At 35.6% G+C, this 13,440-nt stretch overlaps 1 protein-coding gene and 1 long non-coding RNA gene across 10 annotated transcripts in view; both read left to right on the top strand.

The window, feature by feature from the left end:
* Positions 1-13,440, top strand: part of NKAIN2 (sodium/potassium transporting ATPase interacting 2) — a gene marked incomplete at its 3' end in the record, with an annotated part of 998,865 nt that overhangs the window by 335,605 nt on the left and 649,820 nt on the right. The window lies entirely within an intron of this gene.
* LOC309666998 lies at positions 1,721-12,076 on the top strand. The gene is made up of 2 exons (XR_014267461.1): positions 1,721-11,109; positions 11,448-12,076. It is a non-coding gene; the product is annotated as an uncharacterized lncRNA (long non-coding RNA).

The raw sequence follows: 13,440 nt of genomic DNA, 5'->3' as shown, positions 1-13,440 counted from the left end.
TGACAATAAGACACTGGTTGTTTAACCTGAGACCCTCAGCTTTTACAATCTTTCCTACAGAGAATAATAATTCTTCAGTTAGGACTAATTTTGTAGTGACTACTGCTGTATGAGATTTCTGCCAGTGTTGCACTGCGTTGACTGAGCAAGGGATCTTGAACTTTGAGCCACTAGGGAAGCTGTCCCCAGCATTTATCATTCAGAGATATCAGGAGGCATTCACCCTTATTAAATCAGAAATGGGAAAGAAAAATCAATATGTATGACCTTAGTTTCCTGGAAATAGTGAAGATTGCCTATGCTTATTTCAGGGCGATTTACAATAAAAGAAAATATGTTTTGGGACTTCCCTGGTGGTGCAGCAGTTAAGAATCCACCTGACAATGCAGGGGACATGGGTTCGAGCCCTGGTCCGGGAAGATTCCACATGCCGCGGAGCAACGAAACCCATGCGCCACAACTACTGAGCCTGTGCTCTAGAGCCCATGAGCCACAACTGCTGAGCCCGTGTGTCTAGAGCCCATGCTCCGCAACAAGAGAAGCCACCTCAATGAGAAGCCCTTGCACCGCAAGGAAGAGTAGCCCCTGGTCGCCGCAACTAGAGAAAGCCTGCGTGCAGCAACAAAGACCCAAAGAAGCCAAAAATTAATTAATTAATTAATTAAAAAAAAAAAAAACATGTTTTGCTCTAAATTTCTTGGACTGTTAGTTTAAAATGTTTTGGCCAGTCGAACCCAAGCAAAACAAACAATCTTCATAAAAGTTTATTTGATTGTAGAGTGTATTTGAATTTTACACAGTTATAAAAAACTCAAGTAGGAAAAAACATAGTAAAATATTAACTCTCAGGAAGCTCAATTTAGCATATGAGTCCGCTTTTCTACTCTATGAAGGAAATCTTAATGTTGCTATTGATAGTAACTTAGCTGCTTCTGGTTTAAGAGTCAGTCAGGTTTGGATTAACATAACCAGCTCATGTGCTGCTTTCTTGCCCATTCCTTCCCCTGCCTCCCTTGGGAGCTTCTGGGGTTGAGGAGAGTTTTACTAAATACTGTAGTGTAGGTGTGGGAACTGGGTTTGCAACTGATAAATGGTTATCTTCTTTCATTGCTGGCTTCTGTTGAGGTGTGACATCCTATCAGATCAAGAATTGTTCCCTCTTCCTGTTACATCTACTGCTGAGGTGCACTTCCTACCATGACACTCACTTCTCAGGTCTATATGTACCATGTCTTCTTGGACCCTATTGCCGTGTCTCTTTAGATAATTTTGGTCTCTCAACCAGTTCACAACTCTTCTGACATCTCAGAATTCTCAGCTTTTCTTCTCCCTATCATACTGTGGCTTGTACAGGACTTAGTGAGGCTATGTTCAGGCCCTAGCTAGGCACTTTTCTCAGACAGTGGTTTGCTACCACGTAGGGGCCCTGTTAGTTGTAAATTCTCTGTAAGACTTGGAGTATCTTACACAGCATCCTGGACAACTCTTCTCTGAGATTACATCCAAACTTATTGAGATAAGTACTGGAGTTCCAGTACTCTTGCCGAACCATCATATTGGATTTCTACAGTGGGAGGGGTCCTGGGACCCACCACCAGAAATCTTCCAGATCCCGTTAACATCCCTATTTATCATTTTTCCTACCCACCGGTGAAATTCTTATCACCTTTTGATGAGAAAACCTCTCTTAGATAATCATAAATTCCTTTCCACTCTATGTTTTAAATGTAACTATTTTAAGTCTTGACTAGAAAAGAAAGAAAAGCAAAACTTTTTTTTCTCTCAAGTTGTTTTCTTATAATTGAAAACTGTGACATTCAAAAAACATTTGTTGCTTCTAAGTCCTTTCCCAAGTCCTTTCAAATGGAAAAGCCCAGAGTGTGCTGATTGTTCTTTATCAGCTCTTTCTGAATGTAGTGTATCTATTGAAAGAAGATGAGGGAAGGGGAATATCAATGGAAAAAACCACACAGTTGTATATCAAAATGTTATGCCACTATAGTTAAATTTACATATTCAGTGTTTGAAATATCTTTGTTTTAATTATTTGTTTTCATAAAGAATTTAGATTTTGTGATTTTTCAAGAATGGAAAGTCAATTTATTATGTTGTGCCTAGAGGAATACAAATAATAATTGGGTCATAAATTAGGGGATTTCTATATTCTAACTACAGAAAAGCTTATCACTTATAGGGTGTTCATTCTTTTCTCAATTACTATTTTTGCATTCTGTAAGCATTATCACAACAATTATATAAAATACTTCTTTATTTTCTCACTGAAAAAATGTGGTTCAAATAGATGGAGTTAGCTAAGGTGAATCAACAAATAAATAAGAAAACAAGGATCCAAATCCAGGTCTCTTGACTCCAAAATCCATGCGCTTAACAACTATGCTGTGTTCCAGGAAAATAACTCAACCTCCTTAATCTGATCTCATTACAAACTTTCCATGAATCTTAGGAGCGAGGACAACACCTTACATCTTTAAAATCTCCATAGCACTTATCAAAGTTCTAAACAGAAAAGTAAATACAAGTATTTGAGTGGTTCCGGAATGCATTGTATTTAAGTTAAAAAAATATTAACAACCATTCATGATTAAAATACATTCTTTAGTTAAATGAATATACTCAAATCTACATAGATGAATCTCACAAAAAGAATATTAATCTAAAATACAAGTAAAATTACATTTCGAGTCACCTCAAAATTTTCAAAACTGGCATAACGAAATATACATTATGTAGGAATACATACATACTTTAAAAGAAAACTATTGAGGAGAGCAAGAGAAGGATGATAAAATTCAGGAAAATGCTCTGGAGAAAAGAAAAATGCAATTGGGGAGGATTCAAAGGTATTGTTAATATTTCATCTCTTCAGTTGGATGATGATTACAATAGTATTAGATTTATTTTTAGCTTTTAATTGTCAAATACATACTACATCTGTTCCTTTTTACTAATGATCTGTTTCACAATAAAAAGTACCATTGCCACCCAATTATACGTCTACTAGAGATACCTTTCAAGACTTTGTAGGATGGTCATAGCACTTGCGATACTCTGGCGGTACTTTAAATTGGGATTTCTCACCTTCAGTACTGTTGGTATTTCCTGGATGTTTTGTTGTTGTTGTTGTTGTTGTTGTGGGAACCTATGCTATACATTGCAGTATGGTTAGCAGCAACTTCACCCACTAGATGACCATAGTACCCCCACTCCTGAGTCTTGAAAACCAAATATGTCTTCCAACATTGCCATATGTGCCTTGGGGGGGGGGGGGGATGGGGATGGCGGGCAGAATTCCCCTGGTTGAGAACCACTGTTTCAAAGTCCTGGCTTCCTGGTGATACTTATTTTTTTCACCAACTTCAGTACATTTTTACTGTACTTTCTCACTCTCTTCATTATGTGATAGTTACTTATTAGCACAGGATGGAACATGCTGGGAATTTTTAGACAACATTCTTTCTAACCTTTTCCAGCACGTTGTGTATTCAGGATACACTGAAAAGTGTGACACTTGGATCCAGCATTATGAGTGTTCAGGTCATCGTCTCTAACCTGAGAACAGTCAACAACAGTGATTGCACCTATGGGTGGCTGCAGTTTCACTTTTGACCCATGGTGTTGAAGGGTCACTTCTAGAGAACAAGCTCTACCATGCATGGGCAAGTTGCAATTATGGAAGTGGAAGCTAAAAAAAGAAAAAAAAAAAAAAAACTACACAGATTAATGATAAGATTCAATTTCTGTTTAGAACAAAAGAGATATAAAAGACTAAAATAAATGCTTAGAGGAAAGGTTTACTTTTCCCATAGATTTTCAAAAGAACCTTGAGAGTTGATTATACAACCTTATGTATTTTGAGATTTAGTTAGGTAATGTCTAGAGAAAAAAAAAAAGCTGAGCTCCTCAAAGTAAGATGCTATCAAAGTGACTTTTTTATTAACTCTGGTAGTTTTGAAACATCTTCAGCTGATACGTGTTTACTGTTGAAGCTTGTTCATTTTGCCTCCACAAGCTAGTTCTTCTAATCCTTCAGTTTAATTGGCCATTACTTGCCCTAGTAAATCTATCAGTAGGAAGATATTTTGAAGTAATAGAATACTTAAATTTCAGTTGTGTTTCTTTTTCATATAAAGGACCATGAATATTTACATGTATAAAATCCTCCTCCCACCTCAGAATAAAAGCACATAACCTCATAAAACCTACCCTGGACATAGCTTTTCTCCTCTCTGTAGTTTCTACTGCAGTTCCCCACAAATATTAGTTATGGTTACAATATCTGATATAGATATTCTATAATCATTCATTTTCAACTTTTAATTTTTGCTCTCTGAATAAGTGTCCTGCCTGTATATAATTGAGCAAAGGCCTTCATTTAAGTCCTTTAAACATTCAGGGAACCCATTATTAGGCACCTACTTTCTACAAGGAATTATGAAATAATATTATAAAAATCATATTTTTATGATTTGTAGAGATACAAATTACACTTGTGCAATATTTCAAAATTTACACATTTCCTGCATCTTCATTAACACTATATTGTATATTGTTGATAATGATAAATTAGTAGGAAAAAATAAATTTTCATTGTTATCTGAATATGGGTTTAATGGCATACGAGCCTGAGAATTTTAAATATATTTGTGTCATTTGTAATTATTTTTTTGGGAAATCACTATTCTTGCCCTCAATCCATATTTTTTTTGGGTTAATGGCATTATTGCACTGAAACTGTTTTTGTATACTGTTGAAATTAACCCTTTGTCAAGTGTTTCTTTTGCTTGGGAAAAATGGTAATTATTAATTTATTCCCCACAACAACTCTATCAAGAAAATATTATCCCCATCCTGTTAAAAATGAGGAACCTGAGTGTTAACCTACATATGCTGCTATAAACAAAGGAAGTCTACTTAGAACCTACACTTTGACAGGATAATGAATTCCATAGTAATATATATGTCAGCTTTTACTTTCTCAAGCGTGTTATCACCTTTAATTCTGAATTTGGAAAACAATATCATGTTGTGAAACATAAATTTATTTTTGTGAGTCAAACTAAAGATGATTTGTATCTCAGAATATTTTTCTGGAAACTTTTCATATTTAGTTTTCTCCTCATGGCCTTTTAATTATGGAATAATCAAATAATAATCTGGCTGGTAAAGTAATTTAAATAAAGAAGTGTATAGTGAGGACCAATCTGTTAGAAAATGAGGAATAAAATCTATCACTTAATCAGCATAATTTCTCTAGTGGAAACTTCATATCACCTCTAACAGAAGATTGATTATCCATGTACATTTGGCCAGGGTTGTAGCAGAAGGAAGGAGGGAGGAAAACTTTATCATCTATTATAGCTAGCCAAAAGTTACAAAATTCATATATATTCTTTCAATATTTACACGAATCAGTTTTACCTGATTTTTCATTTTTTTGAGGTATAATTTACATAGAGTATTGAATACAAATCAGAAGTTTACAACTGATCAATTTTTATATATGTGTATTCCCATATAACAACTTCCCACTTCAAGATTCACTGCTTTTTCAGATCCCTCCTTGACCTTCCGATGTGTATTGCTATTGTACATTTGGATTATTTCCAATATGGGGCTATAATTTTGGGACATATGCACTAATTTATGGTGGGTTTCTATGTAATAGTTTAATTTCTGAGTCATGGGGGTAAATATAGTTTGCTTTAGTAAATAATGCCAAAGAATTTCCCAAAGTATACTCCCACTGGTTAATATGAGATTTCCATTTGCACTGCATTCTTTTGATTCTTACATTTGATATTGTATACCCTTTTCATTTTAGCCAGTCTAGTGTCATATTATCACACTATATTTTTAATTTTCATTTGCTAAATGACTTATGATGTAAGCACTTCTTAATTTGCTAGTTGGCATTCTGGATATTTCATATAGTATTTGATTGAGATTTGCTAACATTTAAAAATATGGTTGACTGCCTACATATTGATTTGTAGTAATTTACATTTATATATGTGAGATATGAGTCCTTTATATATTGTTTTCTATACTGTTTGCCTTTGTACATGATACCTCTTAGATATGTTTAATTTTAATGAAATCCAATTAATCTGTTCTGTTTATGAAATTATTGTTTACCCAAGACCATGAAGATAGTTTCCAATAGTTTCTTCTAGAAATTTTATTATTTTATCTTTCACATTTAGGTTTATGAACTGTCTCACATTATTTGTGTATGTGTGTGGTTCAAGGTAGAGTTTATTTTTTCCCAGATACCCAGTTGATCCAACAACTTATCTTGAAAAGACCCTTTTGTCACTGAATTGCTGTGACACTTTTGGCATAATTATCGGTGACTGTAAATGTAAAGATCAACTTCTAGTCTCTCTATTCTGCTCCAGTGGTCTAATTGTTAATGCTTGCACCAAGACCACACTACATAATTAGTGTAGCTTCTTGGTAAGTCTTGAAGTCTGGTAGTGTAAGTCCTACAGCTTTATGTTGCTCTTTAAAGATTTCAGTGGAACTCTAGATACTTTGAATTTCCACATCAATTTTAGAATTAGATCTTCAATTTCCACATTAACAAGAACTGCAGCTACAATAAAAACAAAACAATTGACATTTTAATTGGGACTGCATTGAATTTATAGATCAATCAACAGATAATTAATGTTCTTGATTATTCTGATTTATGAACATGTTATATTTGTCTGTTTTTAAGTCTTCTATAATTTCCTGCAGTAATCATTTTGTAATTGTCATTTTTATACTCTTATAATATTCCATTACACTTATTTCCCAAGTGTTTGACACTTGGGGTATTTTTATTTTGGTATTTTCCCTTAATTTCCTAATAATTTTTTTCTGGAATATAAATATTTCCGTTATTTTTGTACTTTGACCTTGTTTCCAGTGAACTTGTTAAATTCATTTAGTTTAATTGTTCATAGATTCTTTTGCAAATAAAATTAGTTTTGCTTTTTGTTTCAAATCCTTGTGTTTTATATTTCTTTTTCTTATTACACTGGCTAGTACCTTCAGCATAATGTTAAGTAGATGTGGCAATATTGCATATTCTTGTCATGTTTCCAACCTCAGAGGAAAAGCATTCAATATTTCACCATTAAATATCGTATTATTTATACATGTTTTTGTAGATATCCTGTATCATATTGAAGAAGTTCCCTTATATTCCTAGTATTTTAAAAGTTTTTAGTATGATTTAGGTATTGAATGTTACCAGGTGATTTTTCGGCACCTATTGAAATAATCATATGATTCTTCCTTTTTACTCTACTGATGTGGTAAATTATCTTGATAATTAGTAAATCATATCCTTAACTGAAAATATTATCAGATTATAATATACAAATATCTGTTGGATAATAATTATACAAAAACTAGAAATATACTGTTGTAAATTCACATAAAAGTAAATATCCCCAATGACTTGTGACAGTGTTTTAGTCATACAAGTATTAATTGGGAGAGATTCATGGATATGTGATTTTTAATCAGAACCATAAATAATTTATGTACAATACCTTGTCCATGGCAGGCAAGCAAAAAGGGGAAACTGCATGATGAGCTTCAGGCATAAGAAAAAAGTGGAAACTGCATGATGAGTTATGAGTTCTGGCATTTCAAAACTGCTGATTTTTTCTAGATTAGAAGCCATTTGAATTTAAGCTGCAAGGGTGTGACATATTTTTGAAAATATGGACTTTGTTTTTTGTTTTTGCTTTGTCTTGGCTATCCCAACATCTAGCAGGGTGCCCAGAAGATTGCTCAAGAAATGTTCACTGAATGACAGAGTGAACAAATTGATGAAGGTGGCCCTTGGAATTTATAATTGGGGAAATCAGGAAATAACAGTAACATGAGTCTTAGGTATCAATGATGAAAGCATAGACATAATATATGCTGTCCTTTTTGCTTTGTTGTGTCAGAGAGGCAATTTTGATATGATTTAGCAGTTGCATGATGGAGATAAATGGAAAAAAACAATTTGAAGGAAAGTAAGAAGCAGATTATGTTACAGCTCTGAATTTGGGGAACTGATATATGAGGATAATAGAGAAGCAAATAATTGATGGGTAGTGAATGGAAGATTATTAAATCTGATATTTTAAAGTGTACAAGGAAATGGGCATAAATGAAAAGATAAAATGGCATGAACCCATTTCATATTACCGTATGTGCCTTTAGTTTTCAATTGCACCTTAAGGTCCTTTGAACAAGGCCCTAACAACAATAAGAAGCCCAGAACACAAATATTGAGAAGGCAGGGAAAGAAAGAAAAAAATGATACTAGGTCCCGCCTTTCTTAAACGTTACGTCAAATCTGATGGCCAAATGGAGTGAAGGGAGGTTGAGTTGCTTTTGGGTAGAGGTAAAAGGCTGTTTTTGACAACAAGTGCATTGTGAGCCAGGGGTTTCTATTTGGGAGAAATACTTAATTTTAGAAATTTAGAGAGACTAAGGTAGGGACCAGAGAAGAGGAAGTAGATCACTGGATCCTGATGGATGACTAAGGTATAAGGGAGAGCATTAAAGGGAATGGACTTCATGTTTGTTTTTTGTTTTCATTTTGGTTGCTTTTTTCTAATTTATACAGCTTTTCCCAGAGCAGAGGAGGCAGGATTTAGGGTTGGGACCCATGATTCCTGAGTGCCTCAATATTTACTGTACACCTTCTCTGTACCAGAAACTGCTCTAGGTACCAGGATTTCAGCAGTGAGGAAGATATACAAGGTCTCTCATTCTTGTGAGAGAAGAGAAAATATGCAATTCAAGATAAATACATGAGCAAGATAATTTGAGTGAAAAATGTTACAACAAAATTAACAGGGTGATGCCAGTCCTGACAGTTAAGGACTACTCTATCTTGGGTACTCAAGGGACACTTTTCTGAAAATGTGACCTTTATGATGAAACATGAGTAGTCAACCATATAGTGATTTGGGAGAAAAGTGTGCCAGGCAAAGGAAATAGCAAGTTCGAGAACACTAAGGCATTGGTTTAGGGACCAAAAGAAATCCAGTGTATCTGGCAAAGCATGGGGTCAGCGAATCAGCATGGAATGAATTTTCAAGGTACAGGCAGATCCCATAGGACATTGTAGACCATTGGGAAGAGTTGGAATCATACCTTAAATCAAAGAGAAAATTATTGGAAGGCTCTAATCCAGAAAGTGAAAGAATTCCAGTTTACATTTTAGAAGATGTCTTGACTGCACTGTGGAGAATGCAGAAGTGGAAGTAGGGAACTTAGGCAACATGAGAAGTAATGATGGATTGACTAAAGCAGTAGCAAAACATGCAGGTATTCCTGGCATGTATACTGAACAGCAACTGGGAATTGAATTGTCTATGGGGTAGGGTGGGAGGTGTTTCCAAAAAGTAAAGTATATTTTTTTATGGAGATATTTGTGTGTGTGTGTATGTATGTGTGTGTATATATATATATATATATATATATATATATATATATATATATATATATATATATATATCCCTGATACAGATAGTTTGATTGATTATCTATTAAGGGTTTTTAAAAGCCATTCAAAAAAGTTAAACTAGTTTTACTTTGCTTTTTCTTTTCTTGCATGTGTGATACATTTTTGTCTGACATTGTTCATAAATGAAATAAGTGACTGCATAAGAAGTATAACTATTGTTTTCTTTTTGAGAGATTGGTGAAGTAGTTTTTACACGGACCTAGGGAGCCATTGTTGAAATCAGAAACCTCATTTCCTCATAACTGACATCTCGGTGAAGGGCCAAGTGTTCCTGACATAAAATTGGATGAGTTTATTGAGTATTCTCCCTTAAGGGTCTTATTTACTCCATTCTTGATTGTGTCTGTATGCTTTTCAAACTTTCCCCATTAGTGGCTCTAGCATTCAGCCTCTTGCGATTATTTATTTATTTTATTTTTTATGTTGATCTCATTAATGTACATGGAAATTAAACTAATGGGTGTATGGGAGATTGTTTCTTTTTAAGCTGTGATTTCCTTCTGGTAGTTACTTTTTTTATGTGAATGCATATGACCTGCCTACCATTGTAAAGTGAGATAAGCATTGAGAACACATTTAATTAGAGATGAAAGTGGTCCATTTGTGTTCACATTTACTCAACCTGCCTACATTTGTAGTTTTGCACAAAAGCTTGCATATCAAAATTCCTGCACGGAATCCAGTATGAATACTGAGCTATTTTTTCTACTTGTATTAGTTTCCTAGGGCTTCCAGAACAGAATCTAAGGACTGAGTGGCTTAAACTGCAGAGATTTATTTTCTAGCAATTCTGGAGGCTATAACTTTAAGGTGCCAGCAGGCTTGGTTTCTTCTGAAACCTCTCTCCTTGGCTTGCAGATGGCTACTGTTTTGCTGCCTCTTCACCTGGTCTTTTTTCTCTGTGCACAGGTATCCCTGGTGTCTGCGTGTCCTAATCTCTTCTTTTTGTAAGGACACCAATCAGATTGGACTAGGCCCCTCTTTAACAGCCTCATTTAATTTAATCACCTCTTTAAAGGCACAATATTTAAATACAGTCATACTCTGAGATACGGGGTTAGAGCTTTAACAGATGAATTGGGGAGGGACACAAGGTAGCCCCAACCCCAATGAAAAATGGAATGAAACAAGTTGAAATTGTAAAATCTCTAAAGTTCTGACGTGAGTAGGGTGAAGTTAGGCACTCAACTTTAACTGATAACATTCACTATTTTATTCTCTCCCTATCCACACATGCAGAGCATCTCTGGATTTAACCTCAAGACTAACCCATTTGACATTTAATTCTCTTTGACATACAAGAGCATGAAGTACCTGGCTGGTTGGGCAAAACAAAACTTAATTTCATTGAACATTTTTAGTCCAGAACTCTCTCCTACTTGGCAAATCCTCACATTACATAGAATTAGCTCATCAGATACAACTTTAATAGCTATTATAGTAAGTACCCAACCCTGTGTTTGAAAGAAGCATACACTTTGGGGGTCATAGAGACCTGAGCATATATCCCACTTACTTGATCTTAAGCATCAGTTTGCTTATCTTTGAAATAGGGTTATTGGTATGTACCTCATAGGGTTTTTTTTTTTTTGAAATTCACGTTCGTTATTTATTTATTTATTTATTTATTTATTTATTTATTTATTTATTTATGACTGTGTTGGGTCTTCGTTTCTCTGCGAGGGCTTTCTCTAATTGTGGCAAGTGGGGACCACTCTTCATCGCGGTGCGCGGGCCTCTCACCATCGCGGCCTCTCTTGCTGCGGAGCACAGGCTCCAGACGAGCAGTTGTGGCTCACGGGCCCAGTTGCTCCGCGGCATGTGGGATCCTCCCAGACCAGGGCTCGAACCCGTGTCCCCTGCATTGGCAGGCAGACTCTCAACCACTGCGCCACCAGGGAAGCCCCCTCATAGGGTTTTGATGGGGATTAATTGAGATGACATAGATGTCAATCTTGACACACGTGTATGCTCCATAGATTTTAGGGTAATTAGGATGCAAGGATATTGTAGATTATTATCTTTTACTCAATTACTCACTCCTAATTCAGTTTCCCCTGTAGATATTTCCATAATTTGTTTATCCATTAAGCTTAATAACGTGGAAGGACTTCACCTTTGCTAGAAGATATAGCAAGGTTCAGAGTAACAGAGACCTTCAGAAGTTTGTTTAATTTGTCTTAATTCCATTGTATACAGACAATGGTGGATGGACATCCTTATGTATTAATCATCTAGTGTCCTATCTGAAGGAAGCGTTTTTTGATTGTTACAGGATGTGGTAAAACCACTCAGGGACACTCAAACCCAAATCAATTAATATTTATAGTAGCGGCTTATATTGTGCATTGTTTTTGCCTGTTCTTAGGAATGCCTGCAATAGAGAGTTGCGTGTATTTGGCAATGAAATGGATGGAAGAAACTGAGTCATGTCCAGTTTGAATAGTGAACTCACCTGTTGGTCTCAGAACAGTGAAATCATCAAAACTTAGGAACTAAGAAACAGGGTTTGAAGTGACCTCAGAAACCCAAGAGCAAGAGGCTATATTTACCTCAAATTGTAGTTAGATATTTTCAGTAGCAAATTGTGCCTATGCCAGAAAAATATAGACAAACCTGGCCACACAATATAGCTGACCAGACTCTGAAGCTGCAAATACTAAACCAAGGCCTTGACAATGGTGGGAGAGTATTCAGTGCTCCTCAGCCAGCCAGTGTTTGTCCTCCTCCTCTTCTCTCTTACTACTTCATTTTGAAGCCATCATGGGAGTTGGGACTTGGCAGGGAGGAAGGGGGTGTAAACACTAGATTGCATATCCCGTCAGAATACAATCAGGAGAAGAGTCTTCCTTCAAGATAATACACCTAGTGGGAAATCTGTTCATTTGGGCGCGGTGATCTCTAGCGAAAAAGGGACAGAGCTGTAGGGTAGGAAAAATAACCCCTTGATTTATCTACACAGCAGTCTCTCATCTTTCATGCTAAGCACTAAGAACAGCCATCTATTCTCAACGCCACTCTCACACTCAAGCCAAGACCAAATCGCTCCCAAGTGCACTTGCTGTATTGCAAACTATCAGTAGGGTACAAGAGTAATTCTACCAGTAAAATATATTCAGGTTTCCTTTTGAAACAGCTATATTTGGGGATAATGTTTTTTCTCACATGAAATATATGTGTCAATATATGTTATATACTGTATATATGCATATACATTAAACTGAGCCTCTGAATACATTTCTAATTTATGTACAAATTAAATGTTTATTTATTTATTTATTTACTTATTAACATCTTTATTGGAGTATAATTGCTTTACATTGTTGTGTTAGTTGCTGCTGTATAACAAAGTGAATCAGCTATACGTATACATATATCCCCATATCCCCTCCCTCTTGCATCTCCCTCCCAGCATCCCTATCCCAACCCTCTAGGTGGTCACAGAGCACCGAGCTGATCTCCCTGTGCTATGTGGCTGCTTCCCACTAGCTATTTTATATTTGGTAGTGTATATATGTCAATGCCGCTCTCTCACTTGGTCTCAACTTACCCTTCCCCCTCCCTATGTCCTCAAGTCCATTCTCTACCTCTGAGTCTTTATTCCTGTCCTGCCCCTAGGTACTTCAGAACCTTTTTTTTTTTTTTTTAGATTCCATACATATGTATTAGCATATGGTATTTGTTTTTCTCTTTCTGACTTACTTCACTCTGTATGACAGACTCTAGGTCCATCCACCTATCCCCAAATAACTCAATTTTGTTTCCTTTTCTGGCTGAGTAATATTCTATTGTATATATGTGCCACATCTTCTTTATGCATTCTTCTGTTGATGGACACTTAGGTTGCTTCCATGTCCTGGCTATTGTAAATAGAGCTGCAATGAACATTGTGGTAC

Source organism: Balaenoptera physalus (assembly GCF_965194825.1).
Source record: "Balaenoptera physalus genome assembly, chromosome: 9".
Taxonomy (NCBI): domain Eukaryota; kingdom Metazoa; phylum Chordata; class Mammalia; order Artiodactyla; family Balaenopteridae; genus Balaenoptera; species Balaenoptera physalus.
This window is presented reverse-complemented; position numbering and strand designations above follow the sequence as displayed.